This window comes from Nannospalax galili, unplaced genomic scaffold (assembly GCF_000622305.1).
Source record: "Nannospalax galili isolate Female #2095 unplaced genomic scaffold, S.galili_v1.0 scaffold456, whole genome shotgun sequence".
NCBI lineage: Eukaryota > Metazoa > Chordata > Mammalia > Rodentia > Spalacidae > Nannospalax > Nannospalax galili.
The window spans coordinates 90,557-97,047 of NW_008337055.1; the positions used below are offsets into that span (position 1 = coordinate 90,557).

General features: G+C 41.5%; 1 pseudogene; it reads right to left on the reverse strand.

Moving 5' to 3' along the window:
- Nucleotides 1-2,522: 2,522 nt before the first annotated feature.
- Nucleotides 2,523-5,486, reverse strand: LOC103733134 (annotated as a pseudogene).
- Nucleotides 5,487-6,491: the final 1,005 nt, after the last annotated feature.

Genomic DNA, 6,491 nt, shown 5'->3' on the forward strand with positions numbered 1-6,491 from the left:
CCATTGGACCTAAGCAATTGGTGGGTTTTTCTGGCATGGATATCCGGTCTCACCTCTGTTCAGCAGGAGTTTGGATCCTGGTTTTCGCTTAACTTGATATGTCAGAATGTAGAGCAGTTGAATGGTGCTTAGTGTTCAATCTTCTGGTAATTATGTATTGATGTACAGATGGGTATCAGATCTGTTCCTCTAACAGCTAGAGATATATGAACTTCTAAGTTCAGGGGCAGACCTAGAGAGTTAAAAGATTGTCACTTCCAATCTTCAGAAGCCCAAGGAAAGCTGACATGGTTCTGCAGGTGGTCCTTTGGTGGTAGGAGGTGGGGTCACAGTGAATGTGAGCAGTGGTCCCTGGGCAAAGGGGGAGGGTGTCACACTGTCCTCAGAGGGAGATGGGTGGAGTAGAGACCAGAGATCTCTGAGTTTGTGGTCTCAAGACCCCTTGTAGTCTCTGGGCAGCAGGGTTGGTGGGGTGTTTGGTGGTGGTGGTGAGACAGGCTCTGGGTATTGTTCTCTGTCAGGGGAAAGGTTCCTGGGGATGCCTACAGGGGGTTGTAGCTAACAGGAAGCTACCCACGTTCTTCTGATGATGACATGGAACAGGCCTCAAGGGTTTGAAGTGATAGCAGGGGAGTGAGGGGAGCTTACCTGGGTCTCTGAGCCTTCTAAGGTGACTGAACAGTCCCTGGTGTGTAGCCAGCTGGGAACAGGCAAATCACAAATGGAGGGCAGTGGCCAGGAAGAGGTGGAGATCACCAGGAAGTGGTGGCATGGGGATTTGGGGTGATGGCTATGGGTTGAGGGCAGCCCACCTGGGGTCTGGGCCAAAGGGAGGGAGGAGGGGTCGGGAAGAGGTGGAGGTCACCAGGAAGTGGTGGCAGTGAGGCTGCCTACCCGGGTCTCCTCTGTGTCTTTTAACTGTTTTATAAACTCCTTTGTGGTTCTCTGTGGGAATTATTTTCCTGAGAATGACTCTGTGTGACTAAGTCTTTACAAACTGAACTTTTGAACAACCTTGTAACTAAGGTAATTATGTTTTAGATCATTTAGAACTATGTACTTATTTTCTTTGCCTACTGTATTCAGCCTCTTTAGAATGAACTGACCTTTAAGAAAAGCAGCATCATCAATCCTGCAGTGCTTTGTAATCCTGATGTACTAACTCTTACAAGCTGAGCTGAATGCACAGCTTTAATCTTATACCAGGTTCCCTGTTTCCCCTTCATGACTCATTTAAGCCCCTGACTCAGAACAACATATGTGTGCATGAGATGTAACCAGACCTAAGACCACCCACTGAAAGCAGTGATGACACTGAAAACAGCATGCTCCTCCCCCACCAATGTAGGAAGCAGCATGTGGGCAAAGGTTGAAGATGCGTTTTTGTTTTTTCAATGCTGTTTGGGGTCAGTAGGGCAAAAACACACTTCTTCCTTTGTAAAATTCTTATCAAGGGTGGTTCATTCCTCTCCCACACCTTGTCTGATGTGCTGTTCAGTAAAGGGAGAGAAAGTCCTTTGTAGAAGAACAATGAGAAGAGGAAAGTCTGAGAGGAGCCAGAACTTCCAAACACCAGGCTCAGTTTAATCAACTCCAAGAGCTGATTTAAAAAAAATGCAACATCATCACAATTTCCAAGGCTCTTTCTCTCTTTGGAAAAAAGTCCATCTCTGTTTACTGTGGCCTTTTCATTCACAGAGACATGACACCTTCTAAGCCACCTTCACACCCCAGAAATTTCATGTTAGGCATTACTCCATACAATTCCCATTATCGCACTAAATAACTTAATTAATTATAATTAACTAATAGAAATACAAAATTAGAGAATTATTAAGATGGTATAAATATAGTTTTATAAACTGAGCATCATGTGTTTTGACCCCATTTTATCAGCAAAGAGCCTAGGTCATTTTATAGGTGGAAACTACCTGTGTGATCCAAGTTCAAAATATTGAGAGGTCAACTTAATTATAGCAGGCGACCATTCAAATGCATTTGGGATTCACATTGTTTTCTAAAGTTATTAATTAATATGACCCTTTTTCCTGCTTTAAGGCACTTGTGGAATTTGGTCAACCCTCTTCCCCTAAGATCATAGATGGTGGTTTTCACTGTCACAAAGGTTTCTGAGGCATCCAGAATCTCCTTTCTCTCCCTCCTTTTCTCCTCCTGTTTCATTCCTGGGTAATTTCATACATACACACATCATATCTACCACTCCTCTCCAACTCCTCTGGAGCCCATGCCCTATGTCTCCCTCACAACTACATTTCCTCTTTTAAAATGTATTCTTATTTACCATTATATTTAAAAATTTTATAAACCAGAACCCAGTCATTGCTGCCTGTCTGTACATGTGTGTAGGACCATCCACTGTAGCATGATCAATCTACCAGGGACCATGCCCCTTAATAAAATGGAGCCTCACTCCAGCAGCAATCAAGTGCCAATAGCAGGTTGGGGTGAGGCCTCTTGAGCCTCTTCTCCATCCTTGCTGGAATGCTGACCGGTTTGCTATTTCACGGGTCTTGGGTAGGCAACCACAGCTGCTGCAAGCCCCAGAGTGCAATGGCCCAGTCATGTCCAGAAGACACTTTCTTTTGCAGCAGCAGTCCCTCATCCTCTGGGTCTTCCAATCTCTCCATCTTCACTTCTGTGATGTTCCCCGAGCCTTAAAGGAAAGGGATATGATGCAGACACCCTGTTTAGGGCTGAGTCTTCCACAGCCCCTCATACCTTGCACTTTGACCATTGTGTGTCTCTGTGTTAACTGTCATCCACTGCAGAAAGAAGCTTCTCTGATGGGGGGTGATAGCTACACTAATCTATAGGAGTAAGGATGATCACTGAGAAGACAGTCTGATACAATTTCTGTTAACTTGACGGTAAGACCCTATTGGTGGAGACATTGCACACTTTGAACGTATCTCATGGAGAAATCAAGTTTACAAGGATTGGCAATCTTCCTGTGTGTTTTTGTAGTATCTAAAGGTGGTATGCATGGTTCTGGGGGGCAGGGAAGTCATCAGCAGGCTTACCAAGCTGTGAACCCTGTGAACTCTAATGACTGAAAGATATGTCCTGTATACATGGCCGTAAAGGAAAGGCTTTTTGTAATAAGCCCTTGCAAAATGAAAATTTGCATTATCTTATAAATCAAATTAGTCATATGTTTTGAGAACATTTAGAACTACGTACTGCTTATAAGAAAACAATATAATCAGTCTTACAATGATTTGGAATCCTGACGTAGTTAACTCTTACAAGCTACTCTGAATGCTTATCTTTAATCTTATACCATGATCCCTATTTGTGACTCACTTATGCCCCTGACTCAGAACTGTGTGTGTGTGATGTTACTGTGCAGACACTCAAAACAATAATGATGTTATAAAGAAGGTCTCCCTCACAGGGGTGGCCAGCATCATATGGGCACTTGTTGATGATGTCTGTGGTGAGCTCAGTATGCTGTTCTGCGTCAGGAGGGTCAGAAGAACAACTTATGTTTTAATTTTTTTTTTTTGGTCTTTTTGAGACCAAACAAGAGCTCATGCCTAATACTGCAAACCCCACTAAGAACCTGTGGCTGGGGAATTCATAGACCTCAGGAGAGAACCGTATAGTGCTTTTGGTTTTGTTTCTTTCAAGATTGATTTCATTCTGTAGCCCAGGCTAGCCTAGAACTCACTGTCTAGTCAGTGAGTTTTAAAGTTGAGGCAGTTCTTATTTCAGCCTCACAAAGCAGGTATTACAGGAATGAGCCACCACACCAGGATGCATGGACATTTTAAACTAACAGAAAACCTGGGGCTGGAGAGATGGCTCAGTGGTTAAGAGCACTAGCTGCTCTTGCAGAGGACCCAGGTTCAATTCCCAGCACCCACATGGTGGCTAACAACTATCCATAACTCCAGTTCCAGGGGATCTGAGACCCTCTTCTGATCTCTGAGTGCATTGTACAACATGGGTGCATTTATAGACATGCAGGTAATACACTCCTATTCATAAAATAATAAATAGATATTTTTTTAAATCACCTGACACTGATTTACTTTTAGTTGTGTTTATGAAATATTGAGTGCTGCAAAGTACAATATTTTTCTTATAATTCTCAAGGGCAAGTATCTTGTTATAGAAAAGGAAATCCAGAGAAAAAGGGTTATTGAGTTAATAATTTTAACAAAACTTGCTAAATTATTCCTGGTCCTATCTTGTAGTAAAAAACATCTCAAATATTGACAACTAAATCTACTTCTTGAGGGTGGTGAGTCATGATCTATGGGTCAACTCAGTGCTTCAGGTTACTATGCTTTTGGTGTAAGAATAAATCTAAAGGCTGGTGAGACAAGTCAGTGGATCAAAGTACATGTTGCACAAGCCTGGAGACCTGAGATCAATCTCTAGAACCCATAAAAATGTGGAAGCAGAAAACCAACTCCACAAAGTTGTCCTCTGACCTCCTCATGTGTGTCATAGTGTGTACAACCGCCACACATCACACACAATCATCATCATTATCATCATCATAACAATAATAATAATAATAATTAAAAATTAACCTTTGAATGCTTAAGCTATTTTGACATTTTTGTTTCACACTCAAACTTTCCCTACAAGCATGGTGAATGAAGGAGCCATCTCTCAACGTCTTTTTCTCTCAGTGATCTACCAACATTCACCCAGATGTCCATTTTTGTGAATCAGCACAAATGGACTGAGAATTACATAACCAAAGGTCAGAAATTGTTGAAAATGCACTGTTAAGGAGTCATTCTTCAAAGAGAAAGTTACATATAAAGAAATGGCACAAACTTCCCAGTAAAAGAAAAGAAAACACAGCATCAGGAGGAGAACACTATGAGCAGCTTTTAGCTCAGGAGGAGTTGTGTAGAGACACTTGGAGTTCTGAAGGCAGAGGACACCCTGGTGGTGCTTGTGCGGAAGAAACACCATGTAGCCACTGGACCCGCCCATGACACCCTGAAACACTGCATCTCTCAGAGCCATGAAAATGGTAAAAATCTTGTTTGTTCTCTGATTTCTGGGTAGAAAATGAAAACAAATACCAGCATTCTTAACATGTGACGTGTTCAAATTGCTACTTGGGGTGAAATAAAGTAAGTTCATTTTTATCCAAGAGTTGAATATCCAGAACATAAGAAACATGAACAAGATGTGCCATCTCAAATTTGAGCTTAAATCTCCAAAAAGTTTATGAGACTGATGGTGATGGTCTGGATCACCGTAAGGAGACTGCTGGTACAGACGGAGAGGCCCCGGGTCACCCCATCCAGGTAAACAAGGATCTTACAGCCTTTGTCTTATAGGAAGTGTCTCAAACCAACAGCTGCTATTGCCTTTGGGATCCCCTTTGAAAGCAGCATTATGATATTTGTAAAAGCCAGATGAATGAGAGAAAACTGTGTGAGTTTCTTCTCAGCGCCTTTGACTAAAATGCATAAGTAATTCACAAGGGCAGACATGTTGGCTACAAGGCCAAGCCCAGCTAGAAAAAAGAAAATGAGTCCACCAGAAAGTTCCTAGAACTGATCAACACTTTCAGTACAGTGGCAGGTTATAAAATCAATCTACAAAATGCAGTAGTCTTTCTATATACCAATAACAAGCACTTGTAGAACAAACACAAGGAAATGCTCCCATTCATAATTGCTACAAAAAAGTCAAAATGTCTTGGAATAAATCTGACCAAAGACACCAAAGATCTCTACAATGAAAATTTTAAATCATTAAAAAAAGAGATTGAAGAAGACACCAGGAGATGGAAGGACCTCCCATGTTCATGGACTGGAAGAATTACTATTGTTAAAATGACCATCCCACCAAAAGCAATATATAGATTCAATGCAATCCCAATCAAAATCCCCATGACATACTTCACAGAATTAGAAAAATCCATACTTAAATTCATATGGAGGCACAAAAGACCCCAGATAGCCAAAGCAACCCTGAGCACAAAGAGCAATGCTCCGGAGATTATCATACTAGATCGCAAAGTATACTACAGAGCCATAGCCATAAAAACAGTGTGGTACTGGTGCAAAAACAGACACATGGATCAATGGAACATCATTGAAGATCCAAACCTGACTACACAGAATTTCAGCCACCTGATATTTGACAAAGGTACCAAGAACACACACTGGAGGAAAGACAGCATCTTCAACAAATGGTGCTGGCAAAACTGGATCTCCATCTGTAGAAGAATGAAACTAGATCCTTATCTTTCATCTTGCACAAAAGTCAACCCTAAATGGATCAAAGACCTAAATGTGAAACTGGAAACCCTGAAACTATTAGAAGAAAATATTGGCAGTAACTTACAAGATAAAGGTATAGGAAAAGATTTTCTAAATCAGACAGAAGTTGCTCTGGAATTAAGGTCAGGAATTAACAAGTGGAACCTCATTAAACTAAAAAGCTTCTGTACAGCAAAAGAAACAATCAAAAAAGTGAAGAGAAAACCCACA